The sequence below is a fragment of the Cydia splendana genome, chromosome 4 (genome assembly GCF_910591565.1).
Source record: "Cydia splendana chromosome 4, ilCydSple1.2, whole genome shotgun sequence".
NCBI classification, from domain to species: Eukaryota; Metazoa; Arthropoda; class Insecta; order Lepidoptera; family Tortricidae; genus Cydia; species Cydia splendana.
Window position 1 is genome coordinate 20,266,321 of NC_085963.1, and position 12,833 is coordinate 20,279,153.

Below are 12,833 nucleotides of genomic sequence, written 5' to 3' on the forward strand. Positions count from 1 at the left end.
ATCAAGATTGTTTACCTTATTTCTAATGCTAAAAAAACGAACTATAGCACCTGAAACGTTTATAGGTCAAATAAAGCTTCGGACCTCGTATTGAACATCGTCATATCATATGGAAAGACAACAATCACTACACTTTATTAAACAAAGTCCCCCGCCGCGTCTGTCTGTTTGTGTGTTTGTATATTTGTTCGCGATAAACTCAAAAACTACTGAACGAATTTTCATGCGGTTTTCACCTATCAATAGAGTGATCCTTGAGGAAGGTTTAGGTGTATAATCTGTTAACCCGTGCCAAGCCGCGGCGGGTCGCTAGAATTTTTATAGAACTTAACTCCGAATGCGTTCGGTGTCATTTTTAGAGATCAACAACTTAGGAAATTGTACATTGAAAAGATTTAAATTGATGAGGTTATAAAAACATGATTTAGCAGCGCGTGCACTCTTCGTTTGCGTTGCACGCCCGGCAAAATTTGGGTAGGGCATTCAACGGTGTGATATATATATTTTTAATTTTGCTAGTTTGTTTAGCCCTTCCTTTTTGTCTATGGCCTGTCTAAGATAAATGTGATTCTGACTGTTGGTCTAGACCAGCGGTCGGCAACCTTTTAGCAGAGAGTGAGAAGAGAGAAGAAACGGAGGTGACGCGGGCCGTACTTTGTTAATATTTATGACTTTATGAGACATTGTCGTTTGTCACTATTACATACAAAATAGCCAAGGCGGCACTCGAGCTGCAAGTGACAGTTTCACGAGCCGCATGCGGCCCGCGGGCCGCAGGTTGCCGACCGCTGGTCTAGACTATGGTATTAAAATTATAATATGTTTAAAAAATAATAATTAAAACGCTAAATGGCGATGATGGTACCTAACTAATTTATTATTACATTTTATCCTTTTTATGCACATTTGTCATTTCTCCACCCATATTTGCAATTCATCACAAGCAATTGCGCATAAAACTAAGGACTTATATAATAAACATGGCTGTCTGAGTGTCAAGAAGCAACAATGGCATAATAACCCCCATTACAGCACACTTGGCCGCAATTCAAATCCGACAAAGAGGGTAAAACTACAATACAGATTATGCAGCAGGGTTGCTAGATAACGATTTAAAATCTTGACAGAATTCTTGAACTTCGTGTTTTGTTATTGGAATCGGAAAAAAATAATTCATTCTTATGAATTTGTGTGCTTAGTTGTTAATTTATAATCAGCAAATAGGTACCAGAATGTTTTGAGTTTATTGCAGGAGTATATGTAAAACAATGATACAATACATAATAAATCCCAACTAAATTTATAACTAACTTAAAATCACAAAATCACAAAAATCTTAACCTAATCTAACAAGTTAACAATCAGCAAATAGAGTTCATCAACTGAAGTTAATAATAAAAAATAAATACGAGTAATTTCGGGATTTTAGAATCAAACTGTAGACATCCCAGCCCAGCCCAGCCCAGCCCAGAGCCCAGTTATTTAAAAGAGTTGCTAGTATGGAGAAACTTCGCATCAAAACACTTCTGTCCACCGTCTGGCAACATCGGTTGCTTTCTTACTTTGGCCATGTTATGCGTAGAGTTGAGAAAAAGTGATCGTGGTTAGAAAAGTGGAAGATGGAACACCTAAGGGCCCCCACTGCCCCCCACCGACCAGATAGTCTAACAAAGTTATAGAGTTAGACCAAGAAAAGTCTGCAGAGATTTTGACAGCATACGCAGTGCAGGTGATATTTTAAACGTCAAAATCACTGCATGTGCTGTCAAATTCTCTGCAGACATTTCTTGGTCTAACTTTAGAAGGTTTACCGACATATCAGGGCAAATCCCGACGCCTGGCAACCCCGCACGGAGCAAGCCCGGCGTTTTGAGAAATATGCAATGCACTTTACGATTATTGCTTCCTTTGCGCTGAGCGGCGATACTGCTGTTTTATTGCGTTTATGCTAGAGCTTGTCGGGAAATTGTTTTTGTTCTTTGTTTTTCTAACGGATTAGGGACACTTATTTGACACTCTAATTCTAATATAGATAAATTCTGATTTTACAATTTGCTAAAGTGTTAATATTGATATCTCTTCGCTGCGTTCAAAATTGAATTTTATGTTTAATTTAAACCTTATTTACTACAAAAAACAAATATGTATTCAGGTGTGCTTTGATGACTACTGGCAAACATTATAATCCGTATAGGAATGCTACGGTGGATCTGTGTTAAGGCTGTGTAAAGGGACCCACTGATTAACAGTCAGCCTGTCAGTTGTTCGGAACTGTCAAAATTTTGTTCTAACTGACAGGCCGATACCGTCCGGCGGACTGTTAATTAGTGGGCCCCTTTATGAATTCACCACCGTAAACGCGGTACCTATAGCTGTGACTTGGGCTGTTGGACTCTGACCTCAGTATACAAAATTGAGGATTGAAAATTCTATACCTTAAGTGACCTTATTACTCGGTTTTGATACTCTGATTAGAATAGAATATATTAATGATATTATACATTACATGCTGATAAAGTTTAGTCACCCACGAGTCTGTTTTGGGGTGAATCTGCTTGCGACCTATAACCCCGTTGCAGGCATTACCATTTTTATAGCGGTGCGTCTGCGTATTATGCAGATTGTCGAGTAACGACTCCGGCGATGTATGGAGTATGGTACAAGATATGAGAGGACGCGTCTATTCTGAACGCTGTTTATATACTACTTTTGCTTAAAGGGCTACTTGCACCATTCCACTCACCCGGGGCAAAGACATATGTAACTTCGTATAAAATGAATAAAGTCTAAGGAAAAAACGTGCCTCGGAAATCAAGAAAAAGTCATTCTCGGATAGATGGCTTTAGCCTATGGTCGGCTAGATGGCGTGACGACACCGTTTCATATTTAACAATTTTAACACATAGATATCAGTGAATGAACATGGGTCAAAATGATATAAAAATAATAAAATCATTCATCCATATATATACACTTTTTTGATACTTTTATACGTTTTCATTTTGAGTTTTAGTCGTGTGTCGATAGATGGCAGTAAATTTACTGTGACTACAAAATTTACTATGACAGGACCCCTCTATACTATCTATTCTCTTTGCCCGGGGTTAACGAGCTAAACCTGGAGTTACCATGGTAAGCAGTACAATTTGACCCTGGGTTAATGGTTTAACCGCTTAACCCCGGGTAAGTGGGATGGTGCAAGTGGCACTAAGCAATTTATTTTGCACCGATTGGATAGAACAAAGTGAGGAGTATCACTATATTTTCGTAGAAATTTGACATTAACGATGACATTGCCAAAATTTCGGCCTGATTCGAAAATTAAGATACGTCAAAAATTAGCTAAAGATACGATATGGATCGGATATTTCAGTGTCAAAAGTGACGTTTCTTCAAACAAAAAAGAATCAAAAAGTTCGAATCAGGCCGTTTGTCATTGCAAATGCCATGCACATGCTAAGTTATCTTAGTCCGACTCTATCCCATTTTCATCCTCAGCTACTGCTTCAAACCAATCGGACCTCATAGTACTACGACTTTATTCATCTACTTTGCACCGTCTTCGCCATCCCCATTTGTAAGACCGCGCACGTCATCTGTCGCGCCGGTCTTTTACCGTGCTCTGACCGAGCCAACACTTGCCGGTTTTCGAAAGATGTGGATGTGACCGTACCTGCCGTTCATTTTTATTTGTAGTTCATATTCTATCAAGAAGTTAAAAATTGCCGCAGACGCGATAGTTCCTTATGAAGTCCCTTTGTGTTTAATAGGTATATTTAATGAAGACACTCTTAACCCTAATCGTCGCGGTGTTTTATGCCTTCCGCCATACGTCGGCATGTTCTGAAAGCGAGTGTCGCGCTAATGTATGCAAACCCGGTTTAAGATTGACTTGTTTGCAACACTTTGTTCGTAGCTGATTGCGCGATAGGCACGGCGGCGCAAATGAACATGTCTCGGCTTGTTTAGAAGCCTTGGTTACGTAGACATTTTACGAGAAAAGGCGAAACGAGGCCGTTTAATAAGACAAGGCTGGCACTGCCTGTTTCGTCCGAGTCCGAGATATTATATATACGGGGTTATCCAGCTTCTAGTTCACAAGAAACCTGCGACCATAAAGCGTCTCCAGGCCTAGGACTGAGAGGAGAGACTAGTATTTTAGTCAATGATTTAGTAAGGATCCGCTCATGCATACAATTCCGACCGAACATTCTCGTTAAGCAAAACACAGCGCCATCTGTTGTATACTGCGTTAACTACGTGGCCGATAGTCAGAGCAAAGATACAATCAATTATCTTTGGCCAAAGAGAATAGATAGTATAGAGGGTTACCGTCATAGTTCCCCGCCGCGTCTTTACGCTTAATCCTATCAATTCGGTAACCCAATCGATTCGGTTACCGTATCATTCGGTAACCCTATCATACTGTTACCTGATTGTAATGGTAACCTTATTGAAACGGTAACCCTAACCTTTAACCGAGTTAATCTCAAAACCCCATCGCGATAGGGTTTTTGTTAAGGGTTTTTAACAGGTTTTCATTCAGTTATGGTAACCTTTATTATCGGTTGCTTACTGGTTTGCTACATTAAAGTAGTTTTAGTGATGTGCCGTCAGAACTAAAAAAAATATTAAAAAATTTGTTTATTTTATTTACTTTATTTATATTTTGTTGATTTTATTGATTTTACTTATTAAATTTATTTAATTTAATTTATTTATTTAATTGATTTAATTGATTTAATTTATTGAATTTGTTGAATTTATTTATTTTTTTGAATTTATTTTATTTATTTTATTTATTTTATTTATTTTATTTATTTTATTTATTTTATTTATTTTATTTATTTTATTTATTTTATTTATTTTATTTATTTTATTTATTTTATTTATTTTATTTATTTTATTTATTTTATTTATTTTATTTATTTTATTTATTTTATTTATTTTATTTATTTTATTTATTTTATTTATTTTATTTATTTTATTTATTTTATTTATTTTATTTATTTTATTTATTTTATTTATTTTATTTATTTTATTTATTTTATTTATTTTATTTATTTTATTTATTTTATTTATTTTATTTATTTTATTTATTTTATTTATTTTATTTATTTTATTTATTTTATTTATTTTATTTATTTTATTTATTTTATTTATTTTATTTATTTTATTTATTTTATTTATTTTATTTATTTTATTTATTTTATTTATTTTATTTATTTTATTTATTTTATTTATTTTATTTATTTTATTTATTTTATTTATTTTATTTATTTTATTTATTTTATTTATTTTATTTATTTTATTTATTTTATTTATTTTATTTATTTTATTTATTTTATTTATTTTATTTATTTTATTTATTTTATTTATTTTATTTATTTTATTTATTTTATTTATTTTATTTATTTTATTTATTTTATTTATTTTATTTATTTTATTTATTTTATTTATTTTATTTATTTTATTTATTTTATTTATTTTATTTATTTTATTTATTTTAGTTATAATATAATAATATTTATTTATATTTTACTTTTATACTCACATTGTAAAACCCTAACCTAAGACCCTAATTGAATAAAGAGAATTATAATAAGAACACACCACACAAGTAGGTATAAAGATAAACAAAGGAAAGGCAAAAAAACTTGTTTGTGCTGGAGGCTTCATAGACCGCCCATGCCAACCTCGGTTATTCAATAATAAGTTGAATTTAAGTGTGCGTAAAGATTACAATCGTTTGAACTGGTCAAAAACCTCATAATGAGGTAACTGAATAGACTGGGTTTTTATTTCGGTTACCGGTAACAGAGGTTAACTCGATCTGATACGGTTACCGAATCAAAGTGTTACCTTATTAAGCGGTTACCGTTATGGTAGGGGTTTTTATAAACACCTCTAAAATAACCCTATCAAAAACCCCGGTTAAGGTAACCGGTTCCTGTCCCTGGTTCAAAGTCCGATCAAAGTGGCGTGCTCTTGTGTTAGAGGCCAAGACTCATTTGGATCACCGCGCCAACCAAGTAAGTAGTAGGAGTAAGTAAGCGCTTTTAGCGATGGCGTGTGTTTTCCACCAAATTTAAAAACAACAACAAATAAAGAGTAAACGCGTCTTTTGTAACAATCATCACAACAGCTAATCAATCATACGTACCTAAGCTTCTTTTACACCAAGAGACGTATTCAGGTGTTAAAAGTATTATGCTGATTTGATATTAATTTGATAATAGGTAGGTACAATAGGTACATCGCAAGCTGCTACCAAACTGGAGGCCATAGGTTGGAATGGTATCCTGGCATGCACCAATGAGTTTTCTTATGCAAGACAGTTGTTTTTCGGAAAAGAAACCTGCATAGGTACTTTGAAAAAAAAACTTGTGTGTGAAATCCTTAGAGCATTTAGTAACTGGAGATTAGCCTTGGCTGTCATTTTCTGTACAAAACAGTCTGCCGATTTTTGCGGGGGAGGGGCACGTCAAATGTATGGCTATTGGTACCTAGTTACTTACATGATTTGTACGTAACGTAATAAAAATAGCCATGTCAGATAAACGCCCATACAAAAGTTTGCACAACTGTGCAAGGTTTTCGGCAGATTTCGGTTATTAAATGCTCTAAGGTGAAATCACCTAACAATGCACATGTGCAAGCTTAGGCATTATAGGTACCTATTAAGCTTAAAACCCTCTTATAGGAACCTCTTGTATTTATTAGAGAAATTGTGAGTTTCCTGAACAGTATGGGACGTATATCGGACGTAGCATCATAACATCAAAATATTACATTTTTGAAATCTGAATACGCCTCGAGTTTGCAAAGTCCGCGGCTCCATTAATCATAAAGTTTTTGTTACGTGGTTAATGAGACGGAAGGCGGAAACAACCTGTTTCGTTTATTTAAAGGCTCGAGTTTTAAAGATAGGTAGTGGAATTTAGTTAATTCTTGTTAAGATACGTAGGTACCTCCATACCTACCTGCTTTTTAGGATTCGGTACCCAAAGGGTAAAAACGGGACCCTATTACTAAGACTTCGCTGTCATTCTGTCCGTCTGTCCGTCTGTCCGTCTGTCCGTCCGTCCGTCCGTCCGTCCGTCTGTCCGTCCGTCCGTCCGTCCGTCCGTCCGACCGTCCGTCCGTCCGTCCGTCCGTCTGTCCGTCTGTCCGTCTGTCCGTCTGTCCGTCTGTCCGTCCGTCCGTCCGTCCGTCCGTCCGTCCGTCCATCTGTCTGTCTGTCTGTCTGTCTGTCTATCTGTCTGTCTGTCTGTCTGTCTGTCTGTCTGTCTGTCTGTCCGTCTGTCCGCCTGTCCGTCTGTCCGTCTGTCCGTCTGTCTGTCTGTCTATCTGTCTGTCTGTCTGTCTGTCTGTCTGTCTGTCCGTCTGTCCGTCTGTCCGTATGTCCGTCTGTCCGTCTGTCCGTCTGTCCGTCTGTTCGTCTGTCCGTTCGTGTGACAGTTGAAAGTTTCACAGATGATGTAGGTATTTAAGTAGGTATTTCTGTTGCCGCTATAACAACTAATACTAAAAACAAAATAATATAAATATTTAAGTGGGGCTCCCATACCACAAATGTGATTTTTTGCCGTTTTTTGCGTAATGGTACGGAACCCTTCGTGCGCGAATCCGACTCGCACTTGACCGGTTTTTCTTGCTTTGGAGATACGCTCTTACAAACTTAAGAGTTTTTTTTATATTCCATACCTACTTTAGTTCTAAGATATATCTTTGGGAGGAAATAATTAGAAAAACTTTCTTGGATATGTCTTGTCCCCAGCAGACAATAGTTTTAAAACTATAATTACCTACTAACTATAGGTAGGTACCTACATACCAGTAGAGTAGGTACCTAACCTACTCGTACATCATAGTGACAAGTTAATTTAAAACTTATAGGTACCTACTATTATTTTTATTTTAGATACATTGTAGTAGGTACCTTGCCGAACTCTTTGAGTAAAGGGGCCCACTGATTAACAGTCCGCCGGACGGTATCGGCCTGTCAGTTGTTCGGAACTGTCAAAATTTTGTTCTAACTGACAGGCCGATACCGTCCGGCGGACTGTTAGTAAGTGGGCCCCTTTATTCGAAAAATAACTGAACTTATATAACAATATTGTTACAATTTTATTTTACCGGTATAATGTGTCCCACAATTTGATAACAGGCCAGGTATTTTTTTTATTGGTGTCTCGCTCGCTCTTTTATTACAGTTGTAGTTAGGTATAGGTCAGAAAAAACTACCACTAAATAACATTCCGACATAAACAGATAAACCACGTGCTTATCAATTGCAACAATGCGAGTACGACCCTGGCGGCACATCTGGGACCTATTTTTCGTACGTTACAAGTTCACAAGTCTACAAGCTTACATTTAAAATTTCATTGTACAAGTGTGTTTTAATTCTGTTTCTCGTAGGAATGATTAGGTACTACAAGTGCTACAAGGCGGCTGTCTAAAGTTACAAAATAGGTTTGTTTACTATGCAAAAAGGAAATGCAATGGCCATTATAAATGTTATCTTAATGTCAATGTCACTGTTAATCATCATAATCTTAATAAGAGGAAAATAAAATGGCTGACTTGTGTTTTCGGAATATACAAGCGTATAATAATACAAGTAGTAATGAAAAGCGTTTCTCAAAATTATCAATTACAAGTGTAAAATCAAACTCAGTTTCGTCAGTCACTCTATGAATGTTTACAAGCTTCAGGGTGGGTCAGTTTTTTTTTTATAATACGGGTGAATTCGTTACAAAATTATTATGTTATTGGTCATTTACTGGTTCTTTCCCAATTATAATAATTTCATAGGAATGAGTTTACTTTTTTTTTTGGAGAATAAAAGCTAAATTTAAATAATATTACTGATTTTAACGAAGTGCATTCAAAACTTACACGTTTTAGATCTTAAAAATGCAATATCTTCATTTATTTATTAATCGATTTTTACCAAAAACGCATATTAGCAGTTTATAGAGACTCCTCATTATTTCGTGATAAGTCACAAGCTACAAGTATAAAGTACAGCTTTTGAGAAACGAAATTACTATTTTAGTATATAATATCTACTAGTGTTTGTCAACTTGTGAAACAACAACACTTGTGAAAACTCTTTTATCCCCGCTCTTGTAACAATTATACATTTACGTGAAACGGAAAGTTGTAAAAATTTTTGAAATACAAGCGTTACCATAGATACACACTTGTATTACAAGACTTGTAACGTACGAGAAATAGGCCCCTGTTATCTCTAAATGCAAAACGTGTGAAGTGTTATTTTTACCTTCAAAGCATTTTTATCCTTATGATAAGACTATAGAGCCGATAATATAATGACAGTTTATGGTATCCCGTAGCGGTTTTTCTACCGAGTGCATTCTTTTTGAGTGTCGATGGTCGTTAAATGCAAAAAAAGTTAGGTTAGCCATTATTTAGTTAGTATATTTTTTAGTCTATTGTTTATAGAAATAGAGTCGTTAATCTATACTAACATTTCAAGGCGGTTATAAAATCTGCTTTTACTACGAGGTGGTTATCCTAATTTGTGGTTTACCACTCAATGGTATTGTATTCTTGAGACTCTTTGAGTAAACAAGCTCAGATGATTCAATTCACACTATATAACAATAACAAGTTTCGTAAAAAATACTTTTATTTACTTACCAATAAAACATCAATTTTACGTCATCCGCAATAATAATTCGAGCCTAAGATGGTCGACTTTTTATCATTTGTCACCATGCCTGTCAGTGACAGTGACAGGCTGTCACGTTCTAACAAATATATAAGTGCGAAAGTGATGCATGGCATGATAGGTGATAAAAATGTGACCACGATACCGCTTCTGTGGATCATAGGTACTTTTATAAATTCTCCTTCTTTCGGTCGGTCGGTCGGTCGGTTAAAAAAAACGAAACAGCAAATGAAATGTTAAAGTGCCTATCAATTTAAGTATCGCAATTGAATTAAATGTATTGCGCAACTAAATACCCAACATTATCGTTACTTTGCCCTGAATATTTCAAATTAGACTCATTTGTTCTTAAATATTTGGGTGGCTAATCGCCAAAAGGTATTTTACTGTAATCAGCCAGTTCTGAATTGTAATATTAATATTACTTGTAATTTGGCAATTAATAAAATTAATTGCTTATTTTCATTATTTGAGGGGACATTTCAAAAGCAATTTCGGTATTGTTTGGTTTGGCTAATAGATTAAGTATTTTCATTTTAGAAGAATTATAAAAAGTATTTATATGTATTGTATTGTATTTGATTTGCAATTTGAACGTACATTTTGATGTCTTAACAAAATGACATTATCTTGATATCAAAACATTCAAAATACAAGTTAGAATTGACCTTATTTATAGGCAAGTGTCCACAACTCGACGACTAATATGTATATATAATATAATGCTTATTTGTACGATATGTCTTACGTAGGTATGAACAAAAAGAATAGATAGATAGATAGATAGATAGAATACTCTTTATTGGCACACCTCAGTAAAAAGATACAAAAGAAAAGTACAATTGATTAAATGTAGAGGCAGACAACAGGCGGTCTTATCGCTAAAGAGCGATCTCTTCCAGACAACCTTTGGGTAGCGGAAACAGAGAAGTACTTAATCGAAAAAGTGGGTGTTGCAAAGAGAACATTATGGAGCCTACGTTCACACACACAATCACATTGAATAAACATACACATATACGAAATACAAATAGATATACATAAACATACATATATATATAAAATAACCGGGATATAACTAAAAATATGACAGCAACATGTCAGCCACAGAGTAGGTAACATACAAACACTAGAGGAGAGATAGATAATGTTCTTTTAATAGTTTTTTGAAAGCAGCAAGAGATTGAGCGCGCCTAATGCCTACTGGTAAAGAGTTCCAGAGTCGGACAGCAACAGAATAGAGTGTAGTTACATACATTATATCTTTGATATGAAGATTAATATCGAATGTCACCATATTAGTACGTACACTATCTTTATTGGCACCTGATACAAATATCAAGGTCCTAAAATAACTTGATTGGACTACTTTCATCGATTCTTGTAGACTACTAGCATACAAGTGTTAATTTCGAACACAGCTCTCAAGTTTCCGTGGTGTAGCGGTTATCACATCTGCCTAACACGCAGAAGGCCCCCGGTTCGATCCCGGGCGGAAACATTTTTTTTTACGTTATGTTTTTTTTCTTTAACTACTGTTTCATAATAATGATTGTGATAACAAGTATATATTTAGGTACAGCTAGTATTTTATTATTTTTTTTATTTCAAAATAGTATGAAAATGATAAAAATAAATTACAGCTACAAGTAAATTTGAGCTACAATTTATCGGTTTTATTGTCATTTCTTCTGTACAGTGAAAGTACTTAAATAGTCACAACTTTCCTTTAGATCAAAAGCCCATTTCTACACCAATTTCGATAGTAGGTATTCAAAATAACCTAGAATTGTATACATTTTTATATGATATACGACCTTATGGCGCTGAGAGTAGAAAATTCGTTGACACGCTAACGAAGTGAGGGCAAACTTGTTAGAGGCGCAAACAAAAACCTCTGACACCCTTAAGGTTGTGTCAGAGACGATTAAATACACTTAGTAAAAACTAGACATCAGTTTTATTTTACAGTATATTAGTACTATATAGGGCACTCTACAGTAGGTAAAAAAAAAATAGAACAATTTTATACAGAGCAATCTAGTCTCACGGTAATCAAGCTCAATAAGGCTTGTGTTGTGGGTACTAGACGACGATATATATAATATATAAATAGTTATATACATAGAAAACACTTACCTACCTACTTAGGTACCTGTAGGTACCTACAGTCAAAGAATTTAATTTCATTACCATTTCGTATTCGTACCTTGTCACATTTTAATCAATATGAAAGTCGCTAGTGACAGTATAGTCACTGTGACAGGGTTCGAAATAGTACACTGAAACTAAATTCCTAGACCGTGCCTATATGTGACTAAATGTAAAAAATAAATGGAAAATCAGTAAAATTAACATGTCGCACATCATTCGATAGGTCTTTAAAAATTTCGTTGAATCTTACAATACGTGCAAGTAAACGTATTGCACGTAGCCCTCGCTTTCAGTTCATCTAGGAAAACATGCGAATTAAATTAAGTTAGTATTCTATTTTATTACCTAGTCTCTGGTTATGTGGTAATTATAGTTTTAGTGAAATGTTTGTGTCAAACTAGTTACGGTGCCGTGAAAAGGTTATTATAATATCCTACATTATGTACACCGGTAAGAACGTCCTTAAAGTTACGTATGTATTTTATAAAATGACGAATGATGAAGTGGAAACAAGAATTACCATAGTACCGGGCCATGTTTATATTTTATAATGTTCGCGAAGGTTAACTAAATGAAACTGATTCCTTAAAGGATTAAATTTGCCTTTCTATATACTTATTTTTGTGTTATTTATGTACCGGACTTACGGGCCAATTTACGAGTAGGAAGTTTTCTCTTTTTCTCGTAACAGGATCGAAAGAGCTCGTGATTCTATGTGTATTAAAGAAATCAACATTAATTTTATGATTGTACACAACTGAATAGATAGACGATAATACTACATACTACAAAAGTTTTTCACAAACGGTTGTGACTAGTAACTACCAAAACTTGCACGGCCCACCCCTCTATTAGGCCTTATTAATTCCTAATTGTTTCCTAAACAGACAGTGCGGGGGCTAACTCGGTTAGGCACAGTACGCGGTGCCAGACAGTCATTCACTATCTATATTACAGCTAAAGTCCGTCTGTCATG

General features: G+C 34.8%; 1 non-coding gene across 1 annotated transcript; it reads left to right on the plus strand.

Annotated features, from left to right (window-relative positions):
- The first annotated feature begins 11,131 nt into the window (after positions 1 to 11,131).
- Positions 11,132 to 11,204, plus strand: Trnav-aac (transfer RNA valine (anticodon AAC)). Its single transcript has one exon. It is a non-coding gene; the product is annotated as a tRNA-Val (tRNA).
- The last annotated feature ends 1,629 nt before the right edge of the window (positions 11,205 to 12,833 follow it).